At 38.9% G+C, this 12,775-nt stretch overlaps 1 pseudogene; it reads right to left on the reverse strand.

Moving 5' to 3' along the window:
* Nucleotides 1-10,591: 10,591 nt before the first annotated feature.
* LOC129627913 (olfactory receptor 1013-like) lies at nt 10,592-11,631 on the reverse strand (annotated as a pseudogene).
* Nucleotides 11,632-12,775: the final 1,144 nt, after the last annotated feature.

Consider the following 12,775-nt stretch of genomic DNA (forward strand, 5'->3'; position numbering starts at 1 on the left):
TGTACAGTAAAGGAAATTCATTACATATATCTCCACTGTTTCTTAGATTCCTTTCCCATAGGCCACTGTAGAGTATTGACTAGGGTTTCCTGTGCTCTACAGCCTGTTCTTATTATTTATAGATTTTAAGTGTAGCGTGGTGTGCAGGCATGCTCAGTCCTGTCCAGTTCTTTGTGACCCTATGAACTACAGTCCACCAGACTCCTCTGTCCATGAGATTTTCCAGCAAGAATACTGGAGTAGTTGGCCATTTCCTCCTTCAGGGGATCTTCCCTACCTAGGGATCAAACCCAAGTCTTTTACATCTCCTGCATTGGCGGTGGGATTCTTTACCACTAGCACCACCTGGGAAGCACCTAGATTCATCCATGTGGCTGTAAATGCTATTATTTTATTATTTTTATGATTGAATAATATTCTTCATGTACCACCATAAACATAATATTCATTTTTAAAAGAATATAATTTGGGGAACAAAACTAAAATATCTGCACAGACCAATTACTACTCTTCTATGACTGCCCTCTAGAGAGGAATATAACTAAAAAAAAAAAAAAAAAAAGTTCAGGTCTATGCCGAAAGTTTTCCCAGAAGAAGAGATATTTATATGATCCTGTAAAATGAATCCAATTCTGGCCCCTTGTCAAGAGTAATGTGAGAGAGGAGAGGATTTTCATGACAAGAAAAAACATATCAGATCCTTAACATGAGAGTCTGGTGAGCTAAGAAAGTAAGAATGGTCAACTTGGACTCTGGGAGAGGGAGAGGGTGGGATGATTTGGAAGAATGACATTTAAACATATATAATATCATATATGAAATGAATCGCCAGTCCAGGTTTGATGCATGATACAGGATGCTCGGGGCTGGTGCACTGGGATGACCCAGATGGATGGTATGGGGAGGGAGATAGGAGGGGGGGTTCAGGATGGGAAACACGTGTATACCCGTGGTGGATTCATGTTGATGTATGGCAAAACCAATACAATATTGTAAAGTAATTAGACTCCAATTAAAATAAATAAATTTATATAAAAAAAAAAGAAAGGGGTGGAGAGAGAAATCAGGAATGAGTCGTAAAAGTTATCCATTCACTAAGCTTACTGGAAGTCATATTGGGAATTGAGGTCTTGAAACCAACACAAATGGGAACACTGCCACCATGAGGAAGTAACGTGGTCAGATGTATATTTTCAAGGTTCATTTTAACTGCAAATCAGAGCATGGACTGAAAGAGAGGAAACGTTCCCTCTAAACGGAAATTTCTCTGAAATCCTTAGTTCTTTATTCCCTGCTGAGGCTATCCTAGGATAAAAGTAGGAAAGAGGCACTAAGAAGTCTTGGGAAAATTACTATGGCTTGCATAAACTGGGAACTTACAGGAACAAACAAACTCAATGACTCTCAGTTTCAATTCCTCTTCTAACCAGGAATGTGTACTAATATAGCAACTTAACCTCCAAAGACTAGGAAAGTCTTAAAGACAAGATCTTTTCAAGTTATTAGTTAACAGTGGAAGCATTTTTTCTATATTTTTACACAAGAAACTCCAAAATCTTGGAAAGAGTCAATAAAAAAATTTGGTGGAACTTTTAGGACATTTTATTAAAAGACCAAATCATGTAGTCATCATTCTGAGATCACAGATTAATCATATTATACGTTGTGCGTGTGTGCAGTGTGCTAAGTCTCTTCAGTCTGGCTCTTTGAGATGCTATGGACTGTAGCCCACGAAATGAACTCTCTAACGGGCTTCCCTTGTGGTTCAGATGGTAAAGAACTCACCTTCAATGCAGAAGACCAGGGGTCAGTCTCTAAAATAGAGAGGTAAATTAACCACAAACCAATGATCTATGTAATTAATATTTTAATGACTTTTTAAAAATTGATTTCATGAAATCAAGAGTAGATTCTCTTATTCTACCCTTTGATCTGGGATGATCTTGTGGTTTGCACTAACAAATAGTTTGCCACATTGGCAGCACCATGTAGATATTAAGCACTGATCTCAAGAAACACTGGGGCTTCCCTAGTGGCTCAGACAGTAAAGCATCCACCTGCTATGCAGGAGACCCAGGTTCGATCCCTGGGTCAGAAAGATCCCCTGGAGAAGGGAAGGCTACCCACTCCATCATTCTTGCCTGAAGAGTTCCATGAACACAGGAGCCTGGCAAGCTACAGTCCATGGGGTCACAAAGAGTCAGACATGACTGAGCGACACACATGCAAGACACATTACCTGCTTCTATTCTCACTTTTAAAATTCTGACACCACCATATAAATAAGCCTCAGTTAGATTGCTGAAAGATGAGACATCTGGTTATATTCTCTTTTGGACCTCCTTTCTCACAGCAAGCTGGACCCCAGTCATATGAGCGAGTCTTCCTCACCTAGCCCTCGCTGACATAACAGCTGAGCAGAGACCATCAGCAAGCCTAGTTGGCAACAGACAGGGCTGGCATAGTCAGCCTTGCATAGCTGCACAGTTGGAATGGCACCTGAGTTCAAATCCTGATTGGGTCCCTTGGTGGGTCTGTAATCGTGAGCAAGTCTTTTAATAACCTCCAACCCACACTTTTTCATGTTTAAGAAATGAGAAAAATATCAATGATATGTACACAAAAGTGTCACCAGAAAATATCATACAGTAACAGATATTTTCATTCTGAGAAAAATGAGTAATGCTTGACTTATCTTTTAAATCTGACCTCAAAAAAAAAACAAAACAATGTGGCTAAGTTCCCACAAGGAAACCATTTAAGCCAGAATAGTGGTGTCCCCCAAAATCTTTCTAAAACCCAGAAAAGTAATATATACATATTTGCCTACTCACATGCACTCATCAAAGGATTGGCAGGCTTTGAAACGCACATTTTAGCGCCTTGACTTGACAGGGGCAGAGCCTGATGCTAATCACCTATGTGTGTGTCTGTGTGATTGTTTTTCCTTTTTGTTTCTTTTTTATGGAGGTAGAGCTGGTTTGCAGTACTGTGTTAGTTTCAGGTGTATAGCACAGTAATTCAGTTATCTTTCTGCCTATATTTCAATGTTATTACAAGATATAATTTCCTGTTCTGCACAGTGAATCCTTTTGCTTACCTATTAGGACTATGGGATCAACAGATACAAACATGTGTGCTTTTAAGAATGCCAGTATCCTCCCTGGAGCACAATTCCACCTCAGGAAAAATTAGTTGATCCTTTTCCAGCATTCAGTTCCTAAGATACCATTTATTAACATCCGTTATAGAATCTATCATAAAGATAAGAGTAGAAAGGCTGTCTACATCATGTATAAGAACAGATTAGAGTTAGTCCTCAGTCATGTCTGACTCTTTTGTGACCCCATGGACAGTAGCCCATCAGATTCCTCTGTTCATGGAATTCTCCAGGCAAGAATACTAGAATGGGTTGCCATTCCCTTCTCCAGAAGAACAGATTAACAATCCTTAAATATGCATGTAGTTTTGGATACATGGGCCATTCTCACCATCTGGATTGAAGAGAGAGATGCGATGCACCACAGAAAAAGAGCACTCTTCTTTTCAGTTTAAGATTCTCACATTCTTGTTTCCCTAAAAATCAATCGTTGAGCTTGCTTATTCTAATTACCACTTCCTGGTTCTTTACCTGACTTGGATTAAATCTGTAGACTCGTGGATCTCTTTGAGAACACATTAAAAGGACAATCATCTTCTTCCCAGCATCCAAAATTTCCTGTGTTTAAATAAACAACAACTGGGAGCTGACTGTGGCTCAGACCATGAAGCCCTTATTGTCGAATTCAGACTTAAGCTGAAGAAAGTAGGGAAAACCACTAGACCATTCAGGTATGACGCAAATCAAATCCCTTACGATTATACAGTGGAAGTGAGAAACAGATTCAAGGGTTTAGATCTGATAGACAGAGTACCTGAAGAACTATGGACAAAGGTTTGTGACATTGTAAAGGAGGCAGTGATCAAGACCATCCCCAAGAAAAGGAAACACAAAAAGATAAAATGGTTGTCTGAGGAGGCCTTACAAATAGCTATGAAAAGAAGAGAAGCAAAAGACAATAGGGAAAAGGATATATATTCCCATGTGAATGCAGAGTTCCAAAGAATAGCAAGGAGAGCTAAGAAAGCCTTCCTCAGTAATCAATGCAAAGAAATAGAGGAAAACAATAGAATGGGAAAGACTAGAGATCTCTTCAAGACAATTAGAGATACCAAGGGAATATTTCATGCAAATATGGCCACATAAAGGACAGAAATGGTATGAACCTAACAGAATCAGAAGATATTAAGAAGAGGTGGCAAGAATACACAGAACTGTACAAAAAAGATCTTCACGACCCAGATAATCATGATGGTGTGATCACTCACCTAGAGCCAGACATTCTGGAATGTGAAGTCAAGTGGGCCTTAGGAAAGATCAGTACGAACAAAGCTAGTGGAGGTGATGGAATTCCAGTTGAGCTATTTCAAATCCTAAAAGATGATGCTGTAAAAGTGCTGCACTCAATATGCCAGGAAATTTGGAAAACTCAGCAGTGGTCACAGGATTGGAAAAGGTCAGTTTTTATTCCAATTCCTAAGAAAGGCAATGCCAAAGAAAGTTCATACTATTGCACAACTACACTCATCTCACAATGCTATCAAAGTAATGCTCACAATTCCCCAAACCAGGCTTCAACAGTACATGGACTGTTAACTTGCAGATGTTCAAGTTGGATTTAGAAAAGGCAGAGGAACCAGAGATCAAAATGCCAACATCCACTGGATCATCAAAAAAGCAAGAGAGTTCCAGAAAAACATCTACTTCTGCTTTATTGACTATGCCTAAGCCTTTGACTGTGTGGATCACAAAAAACTGTGAAAAATTCTTAAAGAGATGGGAATACCAGATCAACTCACCCGCCTCCTAAGAAATCTGTATGCAGGTCAAGAAAGTAACAGTTAGAACTAAAAATGAGGAAAACAGACTGTTTCCAAACTGCGAAAGGAGTATGTCAAGGATGTATATTGTTACTTTGCTTATTCAACTAATATGCAGATTATATCATGTGAAATTCTGGGTTGGATGAAGCGCACGCTGGAATCAAGATTTCTAGGAGAAATATCACTAACCTCAGATATGCAGATGACACCACCCCTTATGGCAGAAAGAGAACTAAAGAGCCTCTTGGTGAAAGTGAAAGAGGAGAGTAAAAAGTTGGCTTAGAACTCAACCTTCAGAAAACTGAAATAATGACATCTGATCCCATCTCTTCATTGAAAATATATGGGGAAACAATGGAATCAATGAGGGACTGTTTTTTTGCAGGGGGTGGGGGGCCTCCAAATTCACTGCAGATAGTGGCTGCAGCCATAAAATTAAAAAATCACTTGCTTCTTTGAAGAAAGGCTATGACCAACCTTGATAGCAAGCTAAAAAGCAGGGATATTACTTTGCCAACAAAGGTCCATAGAGTCAAAGCTATGGTTTTTCCAGTAGTCATGTATGGATGTGAGAGTTGGACTATAAAGCTGAGCACTGAAGAATTGATGCCTTTGAACTGTGGTGTTGGAGAAGACCCTTGAGAGCCCCTTGGACTGCAAGAAGACCCAACCAGTCCCTCTTAAAGGAAATCAGTCTTGAATATTCATTGGAAGGACTGATGTTAAAGCTGAAACTCTAATACTTTGGCTACTTTATGTGAAAAACTGACTCATTGGAAAATACCCTGGTGCTGGGAAAGATTGAAGGCAGGAGGAGAAGGGGAAGACAGAGGATGAGATGCTTGGATGGCATCACTGATTTTATGGACATGACTTTGAGCAAGCTTCAGGAGTTGGTGATGGATGGGGAAGGCTACTGTGCTGCAGTCCATGAGGTCTCAAAGAGTCAGACACAACTGAGAGACTGAATTGAACTAAAACAATCAAAAGTTTTGAGAGATGAAAAATCCCTAGATATCTATTCGTTGATTCAGTAGTTATGATTCTTAGGTTAAAAACTCAATTCCTAAAAGATTCCTAAGTTCTTTGCAATGCTAATATTCTATAATTATGAGATGAGTGATAAATACTTTGAACTTCACATGTTTACAGCTGAATTCCTAGTTCTCACTCCCCCAAACAGCTTGAACTACTCATTTCTCTTATTATTAGTAAATTCTACTGAAGCCACACATTTGGAATCAACCTACTCTCCTTCTCTCCTGCCTCCTCTTCACAATTCCAAGGAATCCTCATGTCCCTGCCTTCAAAACATTCCCTGAATCTGAGCCCTTTTCACCATCTCCACTGGCAGCATCTTGGCCAAACTACTACCATTTTTGCCAAACATATTGCAAAATCCTTCAAACTGGTCTACACATTTGTTCCTCTATAGTTTATTTTCAATGTATCAGTCAGTATTTTTGTTTACAAAAATAAGGGAATTCATGTAACTCTTGTTCTAAAAAAAAAAAAAACCCTACAAATTTACTAATTTATTTAAAGTTAAAGTCAAAGTCTGTGCAGTGGCCCTAATGTCCTTCACAAGCAGGCCCTCCATTACCTACAGATCCTTACCTTCTACGACTCACTCCTCCTTTATTTCTGTTTCAACCTCATAGACTTTCTCAATGTTTCTTAAGAATAGCAGCTCAGACCAGCATCAGATATATTGGATCTATCTGTTCCCAGTGTGAACACTATTCCCCAGATGTTTTCAAGACCTACACTCTCATCTTCTTTAAGTTTCTATCAAATGACACTTTCTGGCATTTCTGCTCATCCTCATCAATCTATTTCAAATTTTATATTCCCTTCCCATCAACAACCCCCTTCCTTCTTATTCTGCTCAGATCCTGCCCTTTTTCCCCAGACATAAGATTCTGATGCTGGGAAAGACTGAAAGCCAAAAGGAGAAGGGGACGGCAGAGGTTGAAATGGCTAGATAGCATCATTGGCTCAATGGACATGGATCTGAGAAAACTCCAGGAGACAGGGGAGGACCTGGGAGTCTGGAATGCTGCAGTCCATGGGGTCATTTACAGAGTCAGTCAGTCACTGGACAACAACTGCAATCCTCTCCTTTTGCTTAAGTTTATTGCCCCTCTTTCTTCACCAGAATGTAACAACACAGGTCAGAAAGACTTTTCTGTTTTGCTTACTGCTGTATTCCAAAGTATAGAACAGTTCTTAGCATGTAATTGACACTGAATAAATATTTCTAAAATTAATTACTGAGTAATTACCTTTATAATTTAAAGATGTCTCCTTTCTAACCTTGCTCAAACTCCCCAGGACACATCTTCCCTCAAGTGGTCAGTGTATTATGTCACATGAAAAGGAAAAGTAAATAAAGAGAAGATTCATAACCACCAAGAGGGACTAAAATAATTTCTGAATTTGAGATAAATTGCAATTAAAAAATGAATAAAATAGCAACAAAGAAAATGTCAGAGCCAGTCCTGTTGAGCCTCCCACATAAAAGGACTTCATATGTTGTGTGATCCCTGAAGCACCTCTGTCCCTTTCTCCCTTCACTGGAGCACTTAAAATTCGAGGGAAGAATACATCCTTCTAGCACCAGAAAATGAGGACCAAGAAGGAAAATAACACACACTAGTTGTTTGAACAGCACAGCATTCTCAGAACCACTAGAGTCAAAAAAGCATGTCTTTTTTTGCCTCTTATTTTCTGTACTGTGTACATGAATATATGATGACCCAGCATAGCTATCAGACTGAATTAGAACTCTAAATGAGGGTTACATATAACACGAACGAAATTCAAGTTAGAAGACTCGTGTGTGTGTGTGTGTGTGTGTGTGTGTGTGTGTGTGTGTGTTTGCATAAGAATGACCCTTTGAGAGCCAGGCCAGACTCTGTCTGAGGTCACAGAAAGCCAGAGCACTTAGCTGCCCCTGGCCCTGGTTGCTTACCCTTGATCAGGAAGGACACTCCTGGAAGCGACACCCTCTTCCCTCTCTTCTGATGCTTTGGGGAGCTGTGTTAGATCTAATATAAGTGTTTCCTCAATGGTCCATTGGGACTTCTTCTGCAGAGCATCCCAGAAATATGTGCCTCCCTCTCCAAAGACACAATCGGAGCTCATTTGCAGCATGGGGATAATATATTAATTAGGATATGGTAAAATGAGGAGCATTTCATTAAAAGTCCACTTTCAAAATGAATATGTCAAATGTAATCATAACTGTCTGTGATTGTGTGTGTGGGCTTCCCAGGTGGCGCTAGGGTAAAGAACCTGCCTGCCAATGCAGGAGACTTGGAGGCACAGTTTCAGTCCCTGTGTTGGGAAGATTACCTGGAGAGGGGCATGGCAACCCACAGTATTCTTGCCTGGAGCATCACACGGACAGAGGAGCCTGGCAGGCTATGGTCCATAGGGTTGAAGAGTTGGACACGACTGAATTGACTAGGCACACACAGCATTTGGGTGATAAAAAAACAAACAAACAAACAAACAAAAACAAAAAAAAACCCTCTCCAAATTGTACTAATTGGACTTTTCTAGATATTATCATGTGATTCATCGTGTTTTTCCCTCTCCTGTGTTTCACTATCTGTCCAGGCTACACTTCCTTGTCTCATTCATCAGGAAACACTACCCATTCTTGGGGCCATGGCTTGAATCACAACTCACTAAAATTCATATATTGAAGATGTAACTTCCAGTAAATTCAAATGTGACTGAATTTGGAGATAGAGCCTTTATAAAGGAAATTCAGTTAAAATGAGATGGTTAGAATGAAGCTTAATGCAATCTGACTGGTATCTTTATAAAAACAAACAAAATGGAAACAGGAAAAGAGATACCAGGGATCTTTTGCGCACGAGCGCACACACACACACACACACACACACAGATCCAAGCCAGGAGAAAGTAAGAAAGTGACCAAGTGCCAGCAAAGGAAAAAGACGTCAGAACAAACCAACCATGCTGGCTCATTGATCTTGGCCTTTCAGCCTCCAGAGTTGTGAGAAATATATTTCAATTGTTTATGACAGTCAGTCTCTGGTATTTTGATATGGCAGCCCTGACAAACTCTAAATCCTCTCTTGGATGTAAAGCTTTTGAAATCTTTTTACCTCCCTAATTATCTATCTTTATCTCCTTCTCCATTTCTGTTTCATAGAGCAGCTCTTCTTTTGCCCTTCATTCTTTTATTTCTTTGGGAAAATATTATTTTATTGGAAGCTTGCCATGACTCTAAATATAGTTGTTCTTTCCTATATATGCTGTCAAGGAAATCTTTGTTTCACAGTAAGCAAAATTATGAAAATCAGAAAAGAAAAATAAATTTATTTTGAATGGCATTTTACAGCAGATATTGTACTTACGAACTTTCAACTAGCACTAACTCATAACAAATGAATAAGTACCTCTGGAATCAAAAAATCTGTGTTTGCATTCTTTTTTCTTACCTATGGTTTATCTGATTGGAACCAAGAGATTTCATCCATCTAGTCATGACAGTGATTGCATAACCAATATATTATTCTATATTAGATCATAATATTATACTTACAATTAATTAATAAGCTGTCAACTGTAATTAAAAAAAAAACCCTCAGAATTCCAGTAATACTATAGACTCTGTTCTGAGCTAGCATGCCTAGTAGTTTTTCCAATTGCCACAGACTGATTTATTTTAAAAAATATTCAAGAACATCAGTGCTGACTTAAAAAGACAAATACAGGCTGGTATTTCTACATTATTCAGTGATTTTATCTTTTCTTAATTTATTTATTTCTGAGATTTACAGACTTTTATTAATAAAATAGAAACTAATCTGCAAAACACAAAACAAGCCAAAAAAAAAAAAAAAGAAAAACCACTTTGTTTACCAAGTTCAGTTCAGTTCAGTCCAGTCGCTCAGTTGTGTCCTACTCTTTGTGACCCCAGGAATCGCAGCACGCCAGGCCTCCCTGTCTATCACCAACTCCCAGAGTTCACTCAAACTCATGTCCATCGAGTCAGTGATGCCATCCAGCCATCTCATTCTCTGTCGTCCCCTTCTCCTGCCCCCAATCCCTCCCAGCATCAGAGTCTTTTCCAATGAGTCAACTCTTCCCATCAGGTGGCCAAAGTATTGGAGTTTCAGCTTCAGCATCAGGCCTTCCAATGAACACCCAGGACTGATTTTCTTTAGGATGGACTGGTTGGATCTCCTTGCAGTCCAAGGGACTCTCAAGTATCTTCTCCCATGGCAAACCACTTCAGTATTCTTGCCTTGAGAACCCCATGAACAGTATGAAAAGGCAAAATGATAGGATATTGAAAAAGGAACTCCCCAGGTTGGTAGGTTTCCAATATGCTACTGGAGATCAGAGGAGAAATAACTCCAGAAAGAATGAAGGGATGGAGCCAAAGCAAAAACAATACCCAGTTGTGGATGTGACTGGTGATAGAAGCAAGGTCTGATGCTGTAAAGAGCAATATTGCATAGGAATCTGGAATGTTAGGTCCATGAATCAAGGCAAATTGGAAGTGGTCAAACAGGAGATGGCAAGAGTGAACGTCAACATTCTAGGAATCAGCGAACTGCAATGGACTGGAATGGGTGAATTTAACTCAGATGACCATTATACCTACTGTTTACCAAAGCCTTTGCTAAAGAAACTTTGCTCTATCTAACATTTTCCTCAAGGCATCTTTAACATCTTTATTTCTTAAGCTATAGATCAAGGGATTCAACAAGGGAATCACCACTGTGTAGAACACAGACACCAATTTATCCCTCTCCAGGGCATAGTTCGTGCTTGGCCGGGAGTAAATGAAGAGAACTGACCCATAGTACAAGGTGACAGCTTTCAGGTGAGAGCCACAGGTGGAGAAGGCCTTCAAGCGGCCTTGGGTGGAGCGGATCTTCAAGAGGGCAGCAATGATGAAGAAATAGGAGGCAAGGATAAGCACGGCAGGAGTGATGACGTTGGAGGCAAGTATGAAATACAGCACAGCTTGGTAGCTTTCCTTCATATCACAGGCCAACTTGACAAGGGGGGGCAGGTCACAGAAGAAATCATCAATGACGTTGTTCCCACAGAAGCTGGTGATGATGGCTGAGTTCACAAAGCCACTAAAGTAGGAAGCCGCAACAAGACTGGCACATAAACCTGGGGACATGGCCTGGGAGTAAAACAACGGGTGAGAGATGGCCACATGGCGGTCATAAGCCATGGCAGCAACAGGTAACACTTGTTGTAGGCCAGTCCAGCGGAGAAGAAGAACTGAGCTAGGCAGCCAGCAAAAGAGATGTGCTTGTCATCAGAGATGCAGGTCATCAGGATTTGGGGGGCATAGACGGAAGCATACCAGAGATCCAGGAATGAAAGATTCCCAGTGAAGAAATACATGGGTGTGTGGAGCCGAGAATCAGCACAGATCAGAGAAACCAGGGTGATGTTCCCTAAAAGACTGCTGATATATATGATGAGGAAGATATAAAAGAGAGCTCTCTGTAAACACAGGTCTGTCGTAAATCCAAAAAGTATGAACTAATTCACTGTGGTATAATTTTTTTCATCCATTGCGTCTGAGATTTTTTTCATTCCTTTCTGTAAAAAAATGATCAATATGTCATGATTTAAGGTATTGATGTTATCAGCTTCCCCATTATATGTCATTTTAGATTGTTTAAATACTCAACTGATGCATATACCATGTTCATTAAAAAAAAATTGTTTATGCTGAACTGGAAATTATTCCTGTTAGAAAACTGTGAAATCTTTCTATGCTGCCTTGAAAGACCAGATTATGAACATAATATAGTTTGTCACTATACATTTTTTTCTAATCATTCTCCTTTTGAGAGATGGTAATTTGTTCATCTTCTTTTCTGTTTGCAGCTAGAGTGATTGGGGAGCACGTGGAAGACATAAAAAAGGGAGTTTGCATTTGAGCTCTTAAATCTTTGTTTTTGCTAATGAATTACCAGAAGAAGCATACTTTTATTAGTCTGGCCACACTTTGGAATAACCTTGAAAGTGCATTTATGCTAATTTCTTTGAAGGCAATACTTATATTTTATTTAACTTTTTATCCACAAAACCAATAAAACAGCAAAAATAAAGTTTAAAAAATTAATAATAAAATGTATAACTTGAATAATACATAGGTTTACTTAGATAATAGGAATTTGAAACCATATCTATGTATGTATGACATTCAAATGCATGCTGAAAAGAAGTGAAAATATTAATCAATGGATAATTGTGTTCAAAATGTGGTGTAATTTCCTATAGAAATAAGAATTAAAAACAAGAAACTAAACTTATCAAACTGAATGATTTGGGGGAATGTGGTTGGCAGAATATGGCCCATTAAGATGTTCAAGTTCTTTTTCTTAAAGTTGAAGTTTAGTTGATTTGCATTATTACATTAATTTCAAGTGTACAGCATAATGATTCAGCATTTTTACAGATTATACTCCATTAAAGTTATTACAAGATACTTGCTATGATTCTCTGTGCTATACATTGTATCTTTGTTGCTTATCTATTTTGTATATAGTAATTTGTATCTCTTAATCCCATATCCCTAATTTGTCCCTTTACCTTCATTTCCCCATTGGTAACCACTAATTTGTTTCTTGTAGCTGTAAGTCTATTTCTGTTTTGCATATATATGCATTTGTATTACTTCTTAAATTCTACATATGTGATGCCATACAGTATTTATCTTCATCTTACTTCACTTAGTATTTTCTAGATTAATCTACATTGTTGTAAATGGCAGAATTTCATTAATTTTTGTAGCTCGCAATGTTCTGCTATGTACATATGTATATTACATCTC

The sequence above is a fragment of the Bubalus kerabau genome, chromosome 15 (genome assembly GCF_029407905.1).
Source record: "Bubalus kerabau isolate K-KA32 ecotype Philippines breed swamp buffalo chromosome 15, PCC_UOA_SB_1v2, whole genome shotgun sequence".
In the NCBI taxonomy this organism is placed as follows: domain Eukaryota; kingdom Metazoa; phylum Chordata; class Mammalia; order Artiodactyla; family Bovidae; genus Bubalus; species Bubalus kerabau.